General features: G+C 38.3%; 2 protein-coding genes across 2 annotated transcripts in view; one reads left to right on the top strand and one right to left on the bottom strand.

Annotated features, from left to right (window-relative positions):
- INPP5D (inositol polyphosphate-5-phosphatase D) overlaps positions 1-24434 on the bottom strand; it is a 106959-nt gene that overhangs the window by 78072 nt on the left and 4453 nt on the right. The gene's annotated exons all lie outside the window — the stretch shown is intronic.
- NGEF (neuronal guanine nucleotide exchange factor) overlaps positions 14983-24434 on the top strand; it is a 71787-nt gene continuing 62335 nt past the window's right edge. Inside the window, exon 1 of the mRNA XM_081955318.1 lies at positions 14983-15141. The gene's annotated coding sequence lies outside the window, so the exon portion shown is untranslated. The remainder of the gene's footprint in view (positions 15142-24434) is intronic.

Raw genomic sequence — 24434 nt, 5'->3', positions numbered from 1 at the left:
TGTGATGATGGAAGTTAGAAAGATATTTCCCTCCTGTTGCCATTGAGCTGGAAATGTGCCCTCCAGTAAAAAAAAATTTTTTCCAACCCAGTGGAATTTTGGAAAGAAACTATAAAGGGCTGTTGGGACTCTGACTGTCTGCAAAATCATTTTCTGAAACTAAACAGAATAGAACCAAATTTGATATGGAGAGAGAAACTGGCAAACAAAAGGTTGAGTTAATACTGGATTGGTTCAAGCCAGGGCCCTACCCAAGGCAAAGGGAGCTAGGGGGCTGAACCATTCCTCCAATGCCTCTCCTGGGACAAGCTCCAAATGTTGTGACTGCTCCATTGTAGGCCTCTTCTCATTCTTCCTTCCTGGTCATGTGACTGAAAGCAGAGCAGTCCCATGCTTTCCAATGAATACACGCAAGCACAGATGGAATATAACAAAAAGAAGGAACAAACGCAGAGATATATAACATAGAAGAAGATACAAATAACTCATATGGCCATTCTTGGTAAAGAATTGGAAAGATTCTCAGAAGCCACAATTAAGTGGTGTTCCCATCTTCTTCCAAATTATGCAAAAATTGTGTATTTAATGGGTCCCTTTTATCAGTACAATTTGGTTAATATGGCTCAAAGTAAAGATGGAAAGGACAATCAATCACTTACTGTTATGTTTCCTGGCTTGAGTAAAGAATGCATTTCTCACAATGAGTTAAATACTATAAAGAATCCAAATGAAGACTTCTTAATTTTTTGAGTGATCAGGTCCATCATAGATTTTGGATGAGGTTCAAGCACAGATTGAGTTGGTAACACGAACTTTGGTTGATGTTTATCTAAAGGTGAGATCAAAGGCTGAACCTCATTAATTCTCTTGCATTTGTTCCCAGACTTTCAGTGCTACAAACTAAGAACAAAATTTGGGTGAGATTCTTTACAAATGAGTTCCACAGTGTACATTGTGTGTGCTGATGGGGGCGGGGGAGAGCTTGTGCTATATTTGGTAAGAAAGCTGACAGGTCAATAATATTTGCATAACTGTAAAATCTGTGGTTTCCTGTCTACAGTGGATAGCAACTATACTAAAGGCACTGTCCCAAGTGTTTCAAGCAGGGGTTGCAAAACATGGACTAAAATTAATTTTAAAAACATTGCATGGTTGTGTTTTTGCATCAGCACTCTATATGTAGGGACTGTATGTTCTATAAAATGTTTTCTAAACATCTGTTCAGGCACAACAACAAGGAACCTTATTATTATTCTGTATCTTGACAATAAGAAAAGCTATGTCACTTGTCTTGTGGTTGCTGTTGCTATAGATTCAGTATTATAAAACTGCATCAGGTAGCAGCATAGGTCAGTGAGACAAAGTTCCATAAGGCTTCTATGGAGTGAGAATATATAAAGAGCTAAATAATAGACCTGAAACAAACAGACATATTAGTGATTAAGATCTACAATCTTCAACCGTAGAGTGATCATGTCCATAATCACATAAAGGAATTTTGCAAACTAACGTCAAAGATATAAATGTTCAGCCTTCTAAGTTGGAATTTTGTTGAGCTTTATGCTGTCCTGAAAGTAGCGTTGCTGCTTGCAAAGCCGGCAAATACGATTTTAGCATAAGACATAGCCGCTTATACTAAATGATTCAGTTCCATCTCATTTTCATATTAACTTTTTTATTCTCTAACAACTTCTTGTTTTATAGATGGCTTATGGTAGGTGTTTATATTATCATGCAATCAGCAAAATACATGCAATATTTCAAACAAAACACCTCCTACAATTAAACAACTCTCCAGTGGCCCTTGTGACTTTATCCCATTGAAGAATGGATATGAGTTTATATTAACTAGCATATGTTCAGTGGGGTACCTGCAAACAAAGTAGACTTCAAATTATTCCCTTAATATGTAAGGACTTTTTCTGCTGTAATGCTGAGAAGTTGCATTTCAAGAGAAATAGATGTAATGATGCAAATTAGGAAAGATTTCTTAAGAAACCATGTGTTGCCAAACCTGCCGATTTTCTAAGAACTGATCCCCTTACTTTAGAAGACAATACACAACTATATCAAATAATTTAAAAAATCTAACGTCAGATACTTTCTTCCTAGACTTCTACTTACAATTTCATTGTACCTTGCTGGAACTACAAACGGTAGCTATTTTTTTGCAGTGGTTCCTAAGTTGAGACCTACAAAAAGAGGCAAACCTGACAGCTCAGGAGAGAAATATAAAATATCCAAAAGCTTGCAGGTGGAAAGCAGATGAGACTATCCCATCATTTCAAGAAATTCATACAAAGTCGTATGTAGGAGATCATGTCTCTGTGGAGCAACCCTTTCCATCATACATTTTAGATAAACCCAGTATCATCATTTACTATTTATTTATTTATTATATTTCTACACTACCCATCTCACCCAGGTGACTCTCGATGGATTATAACAATATAATAAAGCCATTTAAATATATTTAAAGCACACAGAGTTAAGAATAAAATTAAAAGTTAGAAGGTAAAAGTGAAAAGGCAGAAGGACCTTCAAGCCACCAGCCATCCCCAGGGTTGCATTTTACTCTTGAATCCATTTCCCACATGTTAATTGGCAACGTCAGGTCTTTAAGAAAACCAGAAGTGGGAGAGGTTGCCTCTCTTCTGAGAGTAAGATGTTGCAAACGGTGGGGCAACAGCAGAGAAAGCCCTTCTCTTAGATCCAGCCATTGGAATTCCTTGACTAGCGGAATAATGAGGAGGCTTCTCTCTGCTGGCAATCTCATGGTTGAAGTAAGCAAGTGAAAACGTAAAGATGAAAAGAAAATATTAGTGCAAACATTATGTGAAGGACAAATTTTATACCTACATATACATATACATACACATATACGTATATGCAGTGTTTACACATCAAAGTCACTCTGTCATTCAGTGTGATACATGAACCCAGACATGCTGGTTTGTAAACCATGACTTATTATAGTATAGCTCCTATTGCTATAGTTTCTTGATTCTTAACAAACCATTGTTAAAAGAAACCTGCTTTGTATGAGTATACATGCTCTCTATAGCTAGAGATAATAATTCAATTTTATTCCCATTTATTCCTATTGCGTGAGATGGGTGGCTATATAAATTTCTGAAATAAATAAAATATTCAGTTTTCATTGCCCTTATTCAACTCAAAGCTATTAATAGCTTCTTTTTTTAAATGACACAATTTGGGCTGTATAAGGAGCCACATATATATCTGAATAAAGGTAATTAATCACACAACTGCTCTTAAAATATTGTGCTATTTTTCTTATAAATTGACCATGATCTTACAGCATCTGAATTTTGTTTTTTATTCTTCCCCCAATTTGCTTGCCTAGATGGTATTCCTGTTGATGCCATAGAAACTGAGGACAGTCCTCTGACCCATCACTTTGCACAGAGGACTTCACATGAAGAATATAAAGTCATACATTCAAAATACAGGAAGAGCACTATTTTAAGAGTTTCAGTTTCCATTCACAGTTCAAAGATTTTCAGACAGATTTGTTTTATTTCAGATAAACCAGTATTGAACGATATGATATATTTCTCCCAACAATGCCTGTTCTCTTAGCATCCCATGAATGATTACGCCACCTTTTATGTACATTTCATAGATACATCTAATCATCTGTCAGTAATAAAGCTTCTTCCACTGTCACTGTTTTTGACAATGATTCAAGTTTAGAAAGAACAAAGCAAACTATGGTCAGATAAACCAATATTTTGATTTCCTGTGATAAATAAATTAGGGGGGAATGGAAAAATCCAGAATTTTAATATAACCATGATAATGTATTCTTCCCAATAATGTGTTTTTCCCAAAGCAAAAATTGGTAAAAATGACAGGAATTCTTGAGGGTTTCTTTTTTGCTTCAGGTTTAATTTTATGCCAAATTGTTAATATTTCTGTGTTTGCTATTATCCTGCCTCATACTGTGTTTCTTACTTTAATCCTAGGAAAATACAGTTGCAGGGAAGTTATTAAGCTGACTGGAGCAATCACATGCATAGCAGAGAATGGAAGATAAGAATAGACTAATTGATGTACAGAAAATTAGAGGTGCTGTACAAAATTAGGGCTGCTATTTTTGAAATATGCAGTTGGATATATTCATACTGATTAGGGATATTTATAAAGAGTTACATAATTTTTGCTGAAAAAATGGGAAGCAGGCGGGCACAGAGAATAACGTTGTGGTTATTAGGAAACATGTCACAATTAATGTTGTCTTCATATTCTTCTTGCTTTTCAACAATTTAATACTGAATTTATAAGCATTTAGATTTTGACTGCTGCAACCAAATATCTGAACTACCAGGCATATTCTTACATCAAATGTAGCATAAAGATTTACAGTAAAAAAAACACCTGGTCACTGATTAATAAAATTTGACTTATATTCATGATTTTGTTAGATCTGGACTGATTTTTTTTCTGTTTGCTATCAATTCATCATACAAAGAAAGATTAATTTTCCTGACAATTTCATGTCATACCATTTGCATTTTGATTATTATGCTTATGTCAGACACACCGGTAATTGGTATTCCTGGGTCCACAGTTTATATCTGGGTATGTCTGTTTCATAAACCTTACTATGAGTTTTGAATCCCCCAACTCAGGACAAGCCCTTCTACATAGACTCCTACATACAATACATTCAGATATAAACAAATGAATCTTTGCTTCTATAAATAATTTGTTTTGGACATATTTAGTTTTAGAATTAGGAGCAAAGAAGATACTTAAGTGCTCTTTTTTATTTGTGTAAAATAATTCTGCAAAATTTATATAAGAGTGCAACTTATTACAAATAAGTAACAGTAAGAAAACTTAAAGCTTGAGAATAGACACAGATACAAGTGTCGTGGACAATTCTGCTTTTAAATAATATTGTAAATAGTTTGTTTCTGTTTCATAAAATTTCTATATAACAGCAGTCAATCAGTGCCACATATCATGGTACAATAATCAATAGAGTTGATTATTGAAGTCAATCCAAGTCAAATTCTAGTACCAAACTAGAATAAACAAAGAAATACATATCAAGTAACATTCAGATAAAATTAGGGTTACCAGATATCTGAAAAGGCAAAGGAGGACATAAAGAATAGGAAAGGAGGATAAATGGGGAGGCTGAGAGGATGATATTGTAATTGTTTATAGGAAGGAAGGAAGGAAGGAAAGAAGGAAAGAAGAAAGGTGGTCTATATGTGTATTAAATTAATTTTCCAGTATCAGAAAGACTAGTTTTTCAGTGACAAGACTGGCTAGCTTTCAACATGTAACTGATTAAGGTCTTATCAGTTTCAAGAAGCATATAAACTTAATTAAGGTGGCAGAACAATAGCAATAGAACTTAGAGTTTACTTAGTGCTTCACAGCCCTCTCTAAGTGGTTTATAGAGTTACCATATTGTCCCCAGAAACTTGGGTCTTCATTTTACCGACCCTGAAAAGGATGGAAGTCTGTATTAACCTTGAGCCAGTGAGAATCAAACTTCTGGCAGTTGGCAGAATTAGCCAGCAATACTGTATTCTAACGACTGTGCCGCCACAGCAATGCTTATTAACTTGCATTAGCACTTATTAAGAAACTGCTGGTCTGAGAAAAAGGCTGCTCAGGAACTCAGAAACATTGGCAATATTTTAAGGCTGTGCTTACTGGACAAGGGACAAGAGGAGAAAAAGGAAGACATGTCCTACTTTTGCTGGATGCCTGGTAATCCTAGATACTATGCACCTTGCAGGCCTAATGCAATTCCCAGCAGTAAAGAAAGGTATTTATATCGGATTCTATTCAAGGATAAGTAAAATTTTATTATACCTATAGAACAGTGGTGGGTTTCAACATTTTTTAGAACCTCTTCTGTAGGTGTGATCTGCTTTGTGGGAGTGGCTTGCTGGCCATGTGACCGGATGGGAATTGAAGTCCACAAGTCTTAAAGCTGTCAAGTTTGAACACCCCTGGGGTCTTGTAACTTGACAGCTTTAAGACTTGCATGCTTCAAATGCCAGAGTTTCTGAGCCAACATTTTGGTTGCTAAGCAAGAGTGTTGTTAAGTGAGTTTCACCACATTTTACAAGTTGGCCATGCCCACCCAGTCACATGGCCAGCAAGCCACTCCCACAAAGCAGGACACACCTACAGGAGAGGTTCTAAAAAACTTTGCTTCAAACGGTCACTAAACAAACTGTTGTTAAGTCGAGGACTACCTGTATCCCTAAAATATCAATGGAAAGTTTACTTTCTGTATCTATTTCTTGTCTTTTTGTGCTCATTTAGTTTTTTGCACCCTAGATCTGATAAACCTATGAAGGAACTAAGGACCAGGTTTCTAAGGTTTTTTTTTTCCTTTTGATTTGGTTGCTAAGCAAGAGCGTTGTTAAGTGAGTTTCACCACATTTTACAAGTTGGCCACACCCACCCAGTCACATGGCCGGCTACTCCCACCCGTGTGTGTGTGTGTGTGTGTGTGTGTGTGTGTGTGTGTTGCCTTTGAGTCCATCTTAAATCCTGATGACTTCACTGACAAGTCCATTCAGGTTTTTTGGTGACTTTATTCAGAAGTGGTTTGTCTTTGTCTTCTTCATAGAGCTAAAAGAGAGTGACTAGCCCATCTGGCTTTGTGACTAAGGCAGGACCAGAATTATCCTCATTTTTAGCTCAGTGCTTTTAGCTACTATACCAAACTGGCTGCCAAAGAACAAGTGGGGTTGGACTAGAAGACCTCCAAGGTCCCTTCCAAATCTGCTATTGTATTGTATTGTATTGTATTGTATTAAGTTACTCCCAAAAAATAATATACAGGTAGCCCTCAACTTACGACCACAGTTGAACCATAATTGTTGCTAAGCAAAACATTGTTAAGTTAATTTTGCCTCATTTTATGACCTTTCTTGCCACTGTTGTTAAGTGAGGCACCACAGTTCTTAAGTTAGTAACACGGTTGTTAAGTGAATCTTGGTTGAATTTTAAGTAGCACAGTTGTTAAGTGAATTTTGCCCTATATTACAACTTTTCTTGCCACCTTTGTTAAGTGAATCACTGCAGTTTTTAAATTACTAACATGATTGTTAAGTGAATCTGGCTTCCCCATTGACTTTGCTTGTCAGAAGTTCTCAAAAGGGGATCCCATGACCCTGGGACACTGCAAACGTCATCAATATGAGTCAGTAGCCAAGCATCTGAATTTTGATCACATGAGCATGGGAATGCTGCCACGATCATAAGTATAGCCAGCATAACTAGCACTGATGAGGTTACCTAATTGGTTTGGTTTGGTTTATTTGGATTTATATGCCACCCTTCTCCAAAAGGACTCAGGGTGGCGTACAACATTAAAAAACACACATCCCAAAAGTTAAAAAAGATTAAATTCATATCCAAAAAAACAAACCGAATTAAAAAAAACCAATACATTTAAAATAAGTTAAAATTAAAATTAACAGGCCAGGCCGGCTTGCTGGAAAAGCCAACTTTTTAGGGTGCGTCGGAAGGACCGGAGGTCAGGGATTATGCGAAGCTCCGGAGGCAGCTCATTCCAGAGGGAAGGCGCTCCCACAGAGAAGGCTCTCCCCCTTGGGGTCACCAGCCAACACTGCCTGGCCGACGGCACCCTGAGGAGGCCAACTCTGTGGGATCGTACTGGACGGTGGGAGGCTACTGGTGGCAGTAGGTGGGAGGCTACTGGTGGCAGTAGGTGGTCTCGCAGGTACCCTGGGGGTGATGAAACATCTGCAAGAAAACAAGCAACCTTAGAGAGCACCAAGGACCCCTCATATCATCCCTGAGCTACAAATATTCTCCTTTATTAATCATAAATATGAAAAACAGTCATAAATCACTTTTTCAGTGCCGTTGTAACTTTGAATGGTAATTAAATGAACTGTTGTAAGTGGTAGACTACCTGTACCTTTTAATATAAGATTCATAGACATTAATCTCAACATTATTCTATAAGAAAAGACTTTGCTAGTCTTTAAACAGCCCTTGGGCATTTAAGGTACGGGCAGGTCTTGGCAATAACGAGTTGACCACCAGAGGGCATTCTGATCTTTACCCATATATGGAAAACTACCAAAATTAATGTAGCAATCTCACCCAGCTTAGTTTATTAGTGGTAAAGTAATTCTGGACTTTTAACATTTGCAGTATGATGACGGTGGCTTTGTTTGAGGGATAGGAAGCTAGTTGTGGTTTACTGGGATTTTATTTATTATAAATCTATTTCTTGGTTTTCTTCTCCAGTACCATATTTAGTCTGATTCATTGTGTATGATCTGTTGATATGAATGGAAATGGCAACACTCAATTGAGACAATGTCAGTGTAATACTAGAAGGTGAACTTCTCAAGATAGAAGATATCTACAGTAATGAACTGCTGAAGAAAACCAGAAGTACGAATTCAAGTTTCCCTTAAGTAGCGGTTGGATTAAAAACCGTGATGATGTCTAACTGTTGATCAAAGGCAAAGTGCTAAAAATGACGCGGCAAAGTCTTTGGTACATGGAGAAATGTCACAACCGTGAACTAGCACAAACTTAATATTGTCACCGCAGAAATCTCAAGACGAGACATTCTGAAAATCAATGCTGAAACAATTCTTTTACTTTTTACCAGAGGAACATCAAAACTTCTGAGGTGGGTGTGGCCAGCTTGACATCACTTGTGTTGGGGATCCTGTGGTGGCTGGAGCACTCTGCCAGCAAAAATGGGCTCCTGGGCTCGTGACAGCTCTTCTGCAACCCTCTGCCAGGGAAAGCGCAGCTCAGGAAGGCCATGTGTGGCCCTCCAAGCTTCGGTTTCGCTGGCAGAGGCACCATGGGCCGGTCCTTCGCTGTTTCCAGGGCGGTCCTGTGGACCAGATCTAAACACCCCACAGGCCTGATGCGGCCCGTGGGCCTTGAGTTTGACATCTCTGGTGTAAACAAATATCATCCAAAAGAGCACAAAGATAACGGTAAATTCTGCGGGGAAAAATGAAGCAGAGATGTGAATTGTACCCTGGACTATTATTATAATCTCCTATTGTCTATTCTAACAGAAACCATTTTTTTTGCAAGGACTCTCTCTGCTCTCTTCTGTGCCAGCCAATTCACACTATAAACCTCTCAATTGTTCACCATCTTACCCACACATTCTTTTAACCTGCGCTTTAGTCAACACATCTCAGATTTCTCCTTCTTAGATTTGGTGATCATCTAGGCCAATCTACCTGCTAAATGTTTCTCTTTGTATTTTTGTTTCCATATGTAGTTGTCTGTGTTTGTATATACAGTGCGTCCTGACAATCTCATTTCCCTGCATTGCTAAACCAGGGAGCAGATTCTCTGTCCTTCCCATTACCTTTTCCCCATCCAAGGGAACTTTTGTAATCCTATTCCACTTAATTTTCTCTTTTTTCCACTTTTCCTTCTTGAGTCCTAGATACCCGGGCACAGTTTATCCTGACTCGCCCCTTCTCTATGTCTTCCAAACGCCAGGACTGTTCAAGTAGGACAGAAATGGATCTAGGCGTAAAAGGTCCTCTCCAAATCAATAAGCAGCAGAGAAACTCCATAGCCAAAAAGACCATTTTAGTTAAGATTCCCCAAGGACATGCTGGATGTACAGTACTGTAAAGAAAGAGAGTTGGGAATTTTTCATCTATAGCCCCCCAGAAGCACAATAGTAGAGACAGGCTTAAGAGAGGATCCAGTGGTTGGCTTTCTATCTGCCACTAAAATGTATGTGTAAGATTTCTTGCTGAGAAATGTTCATCTCATCTTTCTTCCCCTATTATTCTGATGCATGAGGAGATCAGCCTAGATTCAACACAATAATGAGTCTCTTCCACTTGGATTAAAGTTTCCCTCCTACACAGAACATTTTGGCTTTTCTGCATGGTGGCAGAAATGCCCCAGGATTTAACATTTCAGAACCTGGAGAGAACGGCAGTTGGAATGTGGGGATGTAGGGAAGGAAGGCAGCCAATTATCCAAAGACAAATTATTCCAAGTTTCATATAATATGAGGGGACGGAGACCAGTGACAAACCCCAAGTACTGACATGAGTAATACTGAGATAAGACAGAAGTTTTAAAACTGTTTTAAAAGCATTGATGAACTTTGCTACGTTTCCCTATACCAGCATGGCTGCAAAGAAAATTGAGCAATAACTACAGGACATTGAGACCATTTTGTCATTCAAAAGGTTCTACTTTGCCAGGATATATTTTCTACCTATAAGATACAACTTTGACACCACATTTAAAAGTGCCCTGGCCATCATACGCAAAGCTCTGGGCCAAAGCTCTTCCTGACATAAGACGATATTCTGATGCAGGTAAAAGATATTAACACATTAAGCACATTCCAATGTTTACCTGAACTCATTTTATGTAACTGACTGAAAAGATGGAAAATAGCCACTACTTATCTCATTTCTTTTGAAGCAGATATACTGTCCTACTCTTGATCTGTTGTACAATGGGAATGGGCTGATGCATTTTTATGAGAGCTAATCTGAACAAATCTGAGTTAAATACTACATCTTTATTTTTTATGCAAAAGGGAAAATTCCATTGGGATTAAGTAACTCTAAAAACAGGGCAGGCATTGTAAATCATACTGAGACTTCTAAATCATACTGAGATTAAGAGCTCTAAAATGCATCTGTGATGGATGTTTTGAATCAGACAATGAAAACGATTGATAAATGTTAACTATTCCAATTATCTTTTAAAAGTATTGTCTTGTATCTTTGTATAACACTTGCTTTAATTGATTGTGCTCATCTTTACCTATCTCTAAACAGTTTCATTACTTTCTTTTACTGACATAATTAGTTTAAATTGTAGCCTTACCGTAGTATAAAATCTTATTGTCATTAACAATGAGTGGTCCCTAATGTTGTTCATAATGATAGTAATAACAATGTTCTAACCTCACATCAAAGTTAATACAGATAATTCTTGTGTTCCTACTCCTGCCTCATTTAGCATCCATTTGTAGTTGTGACAGTAATGAAAAAGTAACTTTGTGACAAATCCTTGCATTCGCAATCTTTGCAAGTCTGCAAAGCAAAAGAAAATTGCAATAAACACAGCCATGGTTTCACACAGTGACCACTTTACTTAACGACCAAGCTGCTGGTCCCAATTGTGATTGTTAAATGAGGTCTACATGTAGAAGGTAATAGAAGATAAAGAAACCTGAGAAAATGTCTGAACATGCCATCAGAGATCATTTTAAAATGTCAAATTGGGATACCAATGTGATGAGATATTTTTCCATTTAGTCCACAAAAATGAAAGTATGTTATAGCATTCTTATTTATGTTAAATGAAACTTACACAGATTTGTGCTTTGGGATTTCAGTGGGAAGTATCCCTCATTTATGGTCATGGTGGCTACTGAATAATTTATACTTGCACTTGTGGATTCATATCAGTGGTGGGTTTCAATTTTTTTTAGAACCTCTTCTGTAGGTATGGCCTGCTTTGTGGGAGTGGCTTGCAAGCCATATGACCGGGTGGGCGTGGCCAACTTGTAAAATGTGGTGAAACTCACTTAACAAACTCTTGCTTAGCAACCAAAATGTTGGCTCAGGAGCTCTGGCATTGAAGTGTGCAAGTCTTAAAGCTGTCAAGTTACAAGACCCTCGCACCCCTAACCCTTTAGAAAAAAACCCCCAGGGATGTTCAAAATTGACAGCTTTAAGACTTTAAGGTTTAGATAGGACTCTTAGAGGCAAGCGGGACAATTGGTGAGCGAGCCAATCAGTGAGCGGCGGGCAGGGCAAGCGTGGTGCGGACAGGTGGGGGGAGGGAGCTGGAACCGGTTCTAAACAGCACGGTAGATTTGTGGAACCTCTTCAATAGAAGAGGTTAGAACTGGCAGGAACCCACCCCTGATTCATATATAGATAGTCCTCAATTTAAAATAATTCATTTAGTTACTGTTTGAAATTACAAGGGCACTGAAAAAGTGAACTTATGACCATTTTATAAAGGTAGTCCTAGACTTACAACAGTGACCTTTTGAAGTTACAATGGCACTGAAAAAAGTGACTTATGGCCAGTTCTCACACTTACAACCATTGCAGTGTCCCCATGGTCACATGAAATGCTGACACCTGGCAACAAATTCATACAGTTTTTATGACGGTTGCAGTGTCCAGGGTCAAGTGATCCCTTTTTGTGACTTTCTTACAAGCAAAGTCAATGGAGGAGCCAGATTCACCTAACAACTGTGCTGCTAACTTGACAACAGACATGGTTCGCTTAACAACTGTGGCAAGAAAGGTAATCTAATGAGACAAAGCTAACTTAGCAACTGTCTCACTTCGCAACAGAAATGTTTAGGCTCAATTGTCAGGGGATGCCTGTACACCTATGGCCGTTGCAGCATCCCTGTGGTCACATGATCAAAATTTGGACCCTTGGCAACTGTCTTACTTAACAATGGAAATTTTAGACTCAATTGTCGTCATAGGCTGAGGACTATCTGTATGCCAGGAGTGGGTTCCTGCCAGTTCTACCCTCTTCTATAGAAGAGGTTCCACAAATCTACAGTGCCGTTTAGAACCGGTTCCAGCTCCCTCCCACCGCCCGTCCGCACATCATCAAGATGAAGAGCCAGAGGAGGAATTCTGGGAGTTGAAGTCCACAAGTCTTAAAGCTGTCAAGTTTGAACACCCCTGGGGTTTTTTTTCTAAAGGGTTAGGGGTGCAAGGATCTTGTAACTTGACAGCTTTAAGACTTGTGTGCTTCAAATGCCAGAGTTTCTGAGTCAACATTTTGGTTGCTAAGCAAAGCATTGTTAAGTGAGTTTCACCACATTTTACAAGTTGGCCACACCCACCCAGTCACATGGCTGGCAAGCCACTTTCACAAAGCAGAAGAGGTTCTAAAAATTTTTGAAATCCACCACTGCTGTATGTCCACGTGACAAAAGATCCTACAAGAGAACTGCATGCATCAAACACTGTACTAATGGCATTTGCTGTATGTAGTCCCCTAGAGGCAAAAGATAATAAACCACAAGAGTTCATAGGAATTTGCTGATTTCCCTTGGTAGGTTATGGACAACATATGTTAATCTCTTTCCCTCCATCCAACCTGTTACCTTTTCAGTAAAAAAGCAAATTGCCAAATGCTGTAATTAATTATAAATTCTTATTAAGCTAATGAAAAGCTTTCTGTTATAGACTTGATTCCTCAATGGCTTTATTGAGATAAACTAAGAATGAACCATTTGGAAATGGAATGATATGCCATCCAACAAGTGAGGACAAAATCAAGCTCTTCAACATCCATTAATTTTTATTTGTTACTTTGCTGATCTTAAATTAAGGTGGTTGCAGTGATTCTCTTTTAGTTATAAAATGCAAATTAGATGTGTGGGTGCACTAATAAAAGGATTCAGAAATAATTTGAATAAGAATATAATGACAGCATATCGAACAATGGAGCACTCATTTGCAATATTGTATTCCACTCGTAGTGTCATTTGTTATGAAAGAGGCATCAGTAGTTCCCGATTTTTTAAAAATAAAAAATTAATAAAACTGGTGAGTGGGTTACGAATATAAAGCATTGGTAATTTTTGAAATAGGCTGATAATGGGACAATAACTTTAAAAAAGATATTTTGATTTATAACACAGCCTATCTTGGTGTAAATTCCTATGATTAGATTTTTCTTTCAAAAGTCTGTGCTTTCATATTTGATAAAGTATGTTGTTGTTTTTTCCTGAATCAACTATACATCTAGTTTTGCTCCAACGTGTCATTGCAGTGGACATATTTTCAATACATTGGAAAAGGCGCCCCAGCAATCCAGCCGCTCCTTCAAACATTCTCCATCTTAGGATTTTGAGTGAATTTGTCATTCAACTCTTGCCCAGTTAATAGATATATTTAGTTAACCATGATGGTGTTTATGGTCTTACTTCAGCTTTCCTTTGCTTTACTGACCTGAAAAGATAAGAAATGCAAGGATTGGTGTCAAAGCTACTTTTTCATCATCGTCATAACTGTAAATGATCACTATGTGGGGCAGTTGCTAAGCAAGGTCTAACTGTATTAGAAAAGCAGTCAAATTTCATTATGTTTAATAGCTATATCTCCACTTTGCCTTCATCATATATATCCATGATGTCACAGGTGGCACGTGGAGCCATACCTGCTGGCATGCGGCATGCTGTGTACGCCGGCAAGCTGATTTTCAGCCTTCTTTAGGGCCGGGGAGGCCGTTTTTGCCCTCCCCAGGCTTCAGGAAAGCCTCTGGAGCCTGGGGAGGGTGAAAAACAGGCACAATGGGTGAAAAGCCTTCCCCGGCCCCCCGGAGGCCCCCCGGAAGCCAGAAACGGATTGTTTCCAAACTTCCTGTAGGCCTGTTGGGCCGGTTTTTCACCCTCCCCAGACTCTGGAGACTTTACTGAAACCTGGGGAGGGTGAAAATGGTGTTCCCCAGCCCCCCAGAGGAAATACCAAGCTCAGCTTGGAAGCGTGCAATGCAGCGCACAGGGGGGGAGTTATGTGCACATGCGCATGTGGGGGAGGCGCTTTGCATTATGAGTGCTGACACCCACACACGCTATTGCACTCGCTCACATTTTTGGCATCCAACATCAAAAAGGTTGATCAAGATCAATGATTTCAAAATATGATGAATAAATAAAAAATAAATATCATACCTTCATTCTTTGCAGTCTTCACATGTCAATACAGTGGCTTTAGGTTCTCACCCAGACATTATTTCAATGGTTTGACAAAGCCTGATGACTAAACTCTTAAACAGCGCAAATGACGCTTGGCATTGTGTTTGCATTCAAATGAATAAAAGAAACCTGTTGCTTTAAATCAGGCTTGCTGTGACTCTGGAAACAAAGTAAACAGTGTCTTGGTAAAACCTTGTTCCAAACACATAAGTCTGATGACAGGTGCTCTGACTGAAGGTCACTGCTGTTCTCGAAAAGGATTTTCCCAGTCCAGGCCTCAGAACTTCACTGTAAGCTCTTTAAATCATTTTAACGAGTGAACAGAGTTTGCAACTGTAGGTGAAAAGCTGTTGGTAGAAGATTTGAGCTGAAAGAGGAAACGGCTTAAAGAGCAAAACTAGGTAAGTGAAAATGTTCTGTCTTTATTGTGGAGAAACGAGAATGGCATCTCAGACAGCTAGGAAGGATACCAGTCTAGAAATTCAGTCTGTATCATGGAAAAGAAGCCAGTTCAAGTTCTGGGATTTCCATGTTCTAATCTAGTTTTTCATCTTTTCAATAATTACTCTGTTTCTTTTCATTTTTCTCTTACCAATAAGATATTTGTTATAACAGAAAAGATGAAATGGTTGTGTGATGGTTTTTGATTGATGATGAAGGCAGCTCTCCATCTAGAATAGGGTTTCTCAATCTCAGCATTTTAAATTGTGTACAATTGCAGTCCACATATGTTAAAGTTGATGAGATTGAGAAGTACTGACCTATCAGGTCTTTTAAAAAGATACCCCCAAAAAAGTTTCCCCCTATTGCGGATCTTTTCTTTGCTTAGACCCAACACACACACCCTGTTCTTAAATCACCTGGCATGCTCTGACATCATTTATGAAATACCAAAATGAAAATTCTACTTTTTAAAAGAGTCTGCAGTTTGCTTATGTGTGTGTGCGTGCAAGCGCGCAATCTGTGCGCATATGTGAAAGAAATAAAAGTTGATCCTTTGTTAGGCAGCATTTTAATGCCTGAGAGAGAAGACTGCATTTATGGAGTAAAAGTAATTTTTGAAATTGCGTGTAAGGCAATGGTAATGACAAATGTGATGGTTAACAGAAGAGCAAAAATGAAAATCTCTTAAGTTTATAGTTTAATTGTGTATTTTCATTGAACTTGGAATAACCACCCTGAATTCAACAATCCTGTAAGTCAGCATCTTACTTTGAGTAAGCATGTATTCCTGTTATTAAAATATTATTCACTTTAAAATTTGGTAGGTATGAATGTACACATATGTAAGTACTGATACATTACAGAGTTAACAGGTTGGGATAAAGGCATACCGAGAACTTACTGCTCTGACAACTCTATGAATAACTTCAGTCCACACCCATTAATGTTCACATAGTTAAATAATCCGAAGTAACGCATAAAGAAATACGCAACTAAAAAGGTGTCTGAAACAAAAACAATGAAATGTTAACAGTTGCATCCACCTGCATAATATTAGTTGACAATATTCTGGACCAGGAGGCCTAGCTTATGGTCACTCATGCTTTAGTCACTTCCCAGTTAGACTATTACCACATTCTTCATATAGAACTATCCTTGAAGACCATCCATATATTAATATGCAATAGCTAAAATGGGGTTGGGCACCAGCTGGTTAGGCACCGGCCTTCTGGAATGCTGGAAAAAACTAGCTCTCCCCCCCAAGCAGGGAGAAACAGTGAGGTTATGTTCAGGGACTATATATACTAATACATTGAAAAGCTTTGGTTGAGGCACCATTAAGGTGACCAACTTTTTTACAATGAAAAGGAGGACAAACCATGTTCTGCTTTTACTTTTTTTTTTGAGGGGGAAAATTATTGTTGTTGAGCATACCAAAGTTGTGACAATGAAGATGAATGGCCATATAAATAAATATCCTATTAATTACAGTGTATATTATAAATGAAATTCAGACAGAGCGTTTAAAATAATCTGTTTTCCCTTGGAGCTCAGCCAACTCTGTGTCTTCAGTTTTACTAGAATGCTTTTGAAATGAACATGTCTAGACTTGCTTTTAAGAGACACAGTGACGCTATCGTGCAGAAACCTAAAGAAGCGGGCAACACAGCCAGCTCTTTCTCCTGATTCTCACCCATACTTTTCCATCTTACACAGGAATGCTCAAAACACATTGTAATGATGTCAACATGACAAAACATACACAACATGCAAAAGCTGCAGTTGTGTACTTGTCTCACATCTGAAGCAAATGATGAAATAATGATATCATCATGCACATGTCATCAGTTGCCCCTACCATGCCCTCCGCAGCTGCCCATGGTCTTACATATTTCTTTATGTTTGCAGCATCTTCTAATCTATCGCTATTTTGTCCTTCTCTCTCACACCACTTTCTCCTATATCTATTTCTGTCTGCCCGATTTCATCCATGCTTCATATTTGTGAGCCTAGTTCACTGCTACAGGTCATCATAGGATAGTAGATCTGTTCGGATCCTACAATAAAACAACCTGCCTCGGAGGGTGGGGAAATCTCCTTGGCTGAACATGTTGGATGACTATCTATCAGAGATATTGTAATAATGTATTTCTCTTCTGCACAGAAGATTGAACTAATTTCCAGTATCCCTAGCAATCCCGCAACTCAATATTTTGAAGAGCAAGCAGCCCTGCCCTTTCCAAATTGTACTAGTGACATCACTGAGGTTCTGATCTCCATGCTTACAGGAGAGCAGCCCAAACAAGAGGGCTTTTGTATATGTTAAAAGGTTTCCACGTGAGCTGGACTTTGATAGTTTAATTAAAGTTTTATTACATTACCTGGTAATGTGAAGTAGTGTTCAGTTTCATAGAGTAGGGAGAGCAAAGCATTCAGTGTTATTCCTGATTTTATAATTTTTTTAATGGTTTAGAACCTTAGTTACAGAGGCTGTGATTCTTGTAGCATGAGTCAGACTGCTATAGGATCACTTGAGGAACTACTATTATGCAAACTTCAGGTGAATAATAAACTTCTGTTTTTTTCCTTGAAGACTTCCTGTTGAAAAATGCACCCTCTGGAGTTGATCCCAAGGATCAAGACCTTCCTACCTACCTACCTACCTTCCTTCCTTCCTTCCTTCCTTCCTTCCTTCCTTCCTTCCTTCCTTCCTTCCTTCCTTCCTTCCTTCCTTCCAAATATAAACTAAGGTGTTTCTCAGGGAGTTTTTGCACAGTTTTCTATAAATAGGCTTTTGCTGCTTTTACCAACGAGTCAAAGAATAATGAAATAAAAACAAGGCAGAATCCAGATATGAACTTTTTTGTGCTGAAGTTGGGCTCTATACATTTTGACTTTAAGAAAAATGTTAGTCTGATACTGACATATTTATTGTATTTATATAATAGAATAAGCTTTGGCAGATCTTTGACCTATAACTGGATAATACAGGAGGATTTGTTTGATGTAGGGAGGTAATCAAAAGAATATATTTAGTAAATGGGAAAAAAAGAAAAATTGTATACTTTATTTCATATAAGGCCGAAAATGTTGCCCTGTTTGCTGCAACTGGCTCTCAAGTCTTAAGCAAAACATTATCCAAGTCCATCTTGTTGTCCTGAAATATCATCTGCTGACTGGACAGGAAAGATGTATCACTTCATAGCCTGCAGCAGTGCCCTTCACCTAATGTAGAATAATATACCACATTTCTTTCTTTGATATTGCTGAATCTATTTCATGTTGCCAATCAGGTATTTGTAGTAATGTAGAAGTAAACAAATTCACTTAAGATGATTCCCTAAAATATATATATATACATCCCATTCGAGAGAAGAAAACTTCTAAAGAAAAAAAAATACGTACACAAACTAAACTAAACTAAACCAGACTTCCTCAAATTTGGTTGCAGAAATGAAATCTCCAAATGTTTACACATAGTGATACTGGCTGAGGAATTTTAAGAGTTAAGGCTAAGTTAAATCTTGTGGGTATTTAAATGGGGTAGAATTTGCTTAGACTCTCTTTGAACACCACAAATGTGCAGCAATGAGTCTTTGGCCCCGGTAAGATAGAAATGCAGTCCCACAAAGCCCTGTAAAAATTAAGAATTAAGGAAGTTTGTTATTTATGTACTTTAAGTGCATTATATATATTTATATGCAGTCCAAGACAATCCCTCCTCACTGAATGTGACCCTAGCAAGCCAAAAGTTCTCCTTGAGTAGGAATGGGGAACTATGGCCCTTTTTACGATCTGTGAACTTTAACTCCCAGACCTATGCTGGCTCAGGAATTCTGGGAGTTGAAGTTCACAGATCGTAAGAGGGCCATAGTTCCCCACCCCTGCCCTAAAGGATACCATGAGAATGGTAGAAGGGACTTGGTCCTCACCAAACCATTGCTTGGGGAATAAGCTCAGTGCATAACGTTGGTAGTATGCCAGGCTCTAGAAATACAGGGAAGGTACACAGGTCAACATCAGCTGATATCAAAGTTATTCAGTAGAAAAAACATGTAAAATATATTTCTGTTATGATTCATTAATTGACTTTTTAATCAATCACATTGCTAATCTCATAACTCCTCGAAAGAGTTAATGTGACTTGCTCAAGATCACTGAATGAGTAACACTGTGGAACGAAATAAGAGCTTAGAGTTCTATTAATTATGTTATTCTAGCGTATTCAGTATTGTAGTAGTACAAATCACATTGCAAAAGATGGAAAATCCCAAAGAAATAAAATTATTTTAAAAATTATGTACTGAATTCTTATATTACAGATCCTGCATATAGCTCTAATGCTAGTTAGCAGCAAATAGAGTTTTCTATATCTCTTTATTATCTTCTAGTATTTTCCCAAAGTTCTATACCCCTCATCTGGCAGCCCTACTGTTTATTGTGTCTCTAATTATATCTACCCAATGTGTCCACCTGCAGGAACTTGATATTGCTCATGCTATGAGATTGGTAATTGTAAATAACACCAATCCAAGTATGAATATGGTAGCCTTGAATGTTTATAGAGCATTTGGAAAGAACAAAAAAACAGAAATTAGATTGGCAGTTTTAAGCTAACAGGACACAGCAATTAGTTCCTTATTATAAGTAAGAGGAAGGAATCTGAAATTGCTAGTACATGTTTTATGCAACTGAAAATCTAGCTGTATTTTTTCCCCTGTCATCAGGGTGTGGACAGGGTGATAGGTAACATAACAATTCATACTTTGAATTCTTGTAGACATTTCCTGAAGTCTGGTCAGAATAAGCTGAAGAAAAAATATGCACAGGTGTAGCTTGAGGAATAAGGATGAATACAATTAAAATAATGACAAACACTTTTAAAATTTGAAAATATACATATGTCCCTTTTAAGAAACAATGCTATATTTATTGAACTATTAGACTGAAAAAAGATGTGAACATGAAAAAGGGGGGATAATTTTGCTTCTTATTTTAACGCAAACCAACTAAATTCATACTTCCTAAATTAACAAGATGCAACACTATCTTTTAGCATTTGCATTTCTCCAAATTATGAGAGGCAATTAATTGATCCAAGTATGAATACAAAAAAGAATGAAGTAGAAAAATTGTGTAAAATACAACTTCATAAATAATTAAGTATATGAAAACGGTTGTAAATAGATTATCTAAATTTTGTGCACTTTTAAATTTGTTATGATTGAACGTTTAGAAAAGAACGCTGCTATTAATAGGAACCAGCTTGGAATAGTCAAGAATAAATCCTTATCTCTTTATGCCAGAGTGATCAGTTCAATAGTCCAAAGGATGCTGAAGATGCATCGTACTTTGATCTCTATAAATTGCATGATAAATTATTATATGACAACCTTATTGACAAGATGGATAAGTATAAGCTAATTGGCATTGCAGTTCAGAGCATTTGCAACTGATTAAACATCTGTAATCAAAAGTAGCTTAAGCATGGTTTTGCAGCAGCTTGGAACGAAGTATTGAGAAGAAACCCCCAGGGCTCAATCCTTCATCCTGTGCGATTTAGCATTTTGATAAAGAATTTATGGAATGAAGGAATGTAGGAATGTTTATCAGATTTCCAAATGACAGAAAGCTATGGGAATATCTTAGAGGACAAAAATTATAATTCAAAATTACCTTAATAGGCTTGAACATTAGCCAAACCCAACAAGATGAGGTCTGTGACAAGACTAAGGACATATATCTCAACAGGAAAAATCTAATAAATTATAAACTTGGGGAGATTTATTTTGGAGATGTGTGTGAAATCTACATGTACTATTTGTCAGGCACAAACAACCAGGTCCACGTGTAAAGGTTAAAAATTACTGATTTATTGCTTAAGTCTGTGCACTGGAGTCTTCTCAGACTAATAGTTTACACCTATGTAAAACTAGATAAGGGTCAACAGCATTCAAGAAGGGGTTGGACTTTGTCCTTCTGTCCCTATGTAGAGATTCTAAACTGATGCCTTGCTTGATTCCTCCCCTGACTCTGCCAGTCTCTCCTACACAAATGGACCTGTAAGTAGCAAGGGAGTAAGTGTGCTACAAGGCTATGACACAGACTCTATCCTTTATGTATATCCATGTGACATTGCAGCACAAGTACAAAAAGGCAGGTGGCGCTACAATGTACATTTCAACATTTTGTTGTCATAATAAATAAGTATGGATATCTAAACATGTACGGCGCAGCAACTTAATGACTCAGTGTAATCTTGGCCTGCAATAATTGAACCACCAAATTTCTATATGCAGAGTTTGAGACAGACCATGCTTGCTTCCTCTAGAGCTGAAAAATAACCTTAAAGTATTTGAAAGACTGTGCTTAACTGTACTATTATCAGGCATTAATCATTTATGTTTGTACCTAACAAATCTCTCAGTGAAGACCGTGACCCTCACTTTTGTACAATTAATAGAGGTTTTCCCCTAAACAGTAAGAGATTCCACATGAGTTGTTGAAAAGGCAGCAAATGCATCAGTACACTGATGCACGTCTATTGGTTTAGTTTTGAAGGATGAAACTCCATTTATTTCACTGCTAGCACCATGGAGACAACATAGATTATAAATAGAATGGGGCTCAGAATATACTGATGCTTAACACTTGCTGGATGAGGATATGAACTAACAAACGATCTTGGCTGTAACATCTATCTTGCATCAAAATCAGGTCTGACTCACTTAATAACAACCTTGCTTAGCAATGGAACTTCTGGTCTCAGTTGTAGTTGTAAATCGAGGACTCCTTGCATGGGAACCACCAATCAATATTCACTTTCAATGACCTAGCAACTGTAAGTTTAATATAGTAATTTCTGAGGGGCAGATAGTGTCATGGCTCTGCTGGACATGCCCTTTGATGAGGCAGAGGCGCCTAAGAAAATAGTCTTGGGGTGACTCAAAGGTGCTTTTTCAAGAGGCAACCTGACTTTCTGGTTTTTCCTTGAAGGCATTTTACTTCTCATCCAAGAAGCTTCTTCAGCTCTCACTGAAGAAGCTTCTTGGATGAGAAGTGAAACATCGTCGAAGTAAAACCAGAAAGTCCAGTTGCCTCTTGAAAAAGCACCTTTGGGACAACCATGACCTGGATGACTCAGAATCTTCATAGACAGTCTTGGTGTGAATTATTCAAGTAATGATGCAACCAATGACTCCATTCTGAATGAGGAAATCCCTACAAGCCCTCAACATGCCTTGCTTATCACTATGAGAGCCTCTCGAAGTGTAAAATTCAGGAACTCCATCCTAAGCAGAGGAGTGTGATAAAGATTTAATACAGAAAGCAGAACTTAGTAGATCCGAGAAATTTGCCAAGAAGCAAGCCTACAGAAGAGCCAATGTTGAAGAAGTTATGTATGGGGTAGAGATACAGCAGGGGTATCAAACTCAAGGCCCCAGGCCAGATCTAGCCTGCGGGGTACTTAGATCTGGCCCAGGTGGCCTCCCTTGAAATAACAAAGAACCGGCTTGTGATGCCTCTGCCAGAGAAAGCAGAACTCACAAGGGCTGCATGTGGACCTCCCGAGCTCCATTTTCGCTGGCAAAGGGTTGCAGGAGGCCATCACAGCTGAAAATGGAACTCGGAAACCCATTTTCACTGGCAGAGCACTCGGGTCACCACAGGTGCCCCCCAATACAAGTGTTGTCATGCTAGCGATGACCCCTGGCCATGCCCCCCCCCGGTTCCCCAGAGGTCAAGGCCCCACGTTGCTGCGGTCCTCAATGAAATCAAGTTTGACACCCCTGAAATACAGCATGGCTGATTTCTTGGCTTCCTCCCTAAGAATGTTTCAAGCCTCAGTTGTCATGTTTGTGAGCCACCCAGAGTTTGTTGGAAGGATGGGGAAGGGGCTATATAAATATTTTAAATAGATAAACAGGGTTTTTTTTGGTTTTTTGTTTTTGTGCTGGGCATTCTACTTCACTTTACTGGATTCCTGGTTTTGATCTATGCCACATTTGTTGACTATATTCACAGTTACCATTTTAAAATATTGGTAAAAAGGATTATTTTCTTCTTAAAGTTCAACCAGAGTTTGCATATCACTGGACTGAGACAGGCATCCAGTTTCCCATCTTGTTGGCTGGCAGCCAGTACTGCCAGCACATAAAAGACAAGGAGTAATCTAGCGTACACTCTACAGGTAGTCCTTGATTTATGACTGATTGCTTAACCAGTCAAAGTTATGATGGACTTAAAAAGAGAGGGGGGGGGAGAGAGAGCTACTTTCGAACCTTCCTCAAAGTTACTATTGCCGCCCTCCCTCCATTGAAATCATTTCAGGCCTTGTGTAATCAGCTTGTATTTACGATGAGTTTGCAGCATGCTGTGATCGCATGACCGGGATTTGAAATGCTTTTTTGCCATTTTTTGGCAGAAAAAAAAAGCCCATTGAATATGCTGGACTTATTTAAAAACTGCAACGACTCACTTTATCACTGCAGAAAATAAAGTTGTAAAATTGAGTCCAGTCATTGGTCATTCCCCCCTTCTCTCAACCCTTTCCTTCTTCCTTCATATATCAATTTTGTAAATCCTTTTCAGTGTATGATCACGCTATCCCAATGTCTTATTTCATATTACTTTTTTATTCACTACAATTCATTTGGTGCCCATTCATTCCTGGTCCTATCTCTTCTTGTTTTATTACATGCGGTTTTTAAACCTTTACCATAAACCATACATTTAACCCATTCTGCATCAGTTTCTCTTGACACTTCCATGTAACTAAGTGGGAAGAAGCAGAAAGTTTATATGTAGCTGTTTTTATTTTTGACAAACATTCATTCCTTAAAACAGATCACACACTTACACTAACTTTCTATTAACCTTTGGACATCTGAAAATGTTTATAGCTAGTCCCCCCCTCACAACAGTAAGAATCTCCCTTCAGTTATGTAGCCCTTTAATAGACTCTGAAGTAAAGTACTTAACCATGCTTTTCTCCAGTGTTTCTGTCTAACTTAGCTATTCCAAAAATCAAATAATTTTCACATGAAATTCATTTAGAATTCATGTTTCAGTAACACATACTGTCACACAGTGACGTGCGGTGAGGTTTATGGCTGGTGAGGCTGGTGACATCATCAGGAAGGCGGGGAATGGGACCACGTGTGCAGGAGGCTGAGGCAGTCTCAGCCTCCTGCACACGTGGTCCGATTCCCCACCTTCCTGAGTCAACATGAAGGAGACTGCCACATGT

This window comes from Natrix helvetica (assembly GCF_964273705.1).
Source record: "Natrix helvetica genome assembly, chromosome: 5".
NCBI lineage: Eukaryota > Metazoa > Chordata > Lepidosauria > Squamata > Natricidae > Natrix > Natrix helvetica.
The sequence above is the reverse complement of the archived record's forward strand: the minus strand, read 5'-3'. Positions and strand labels throughout refer to the sequence as shown.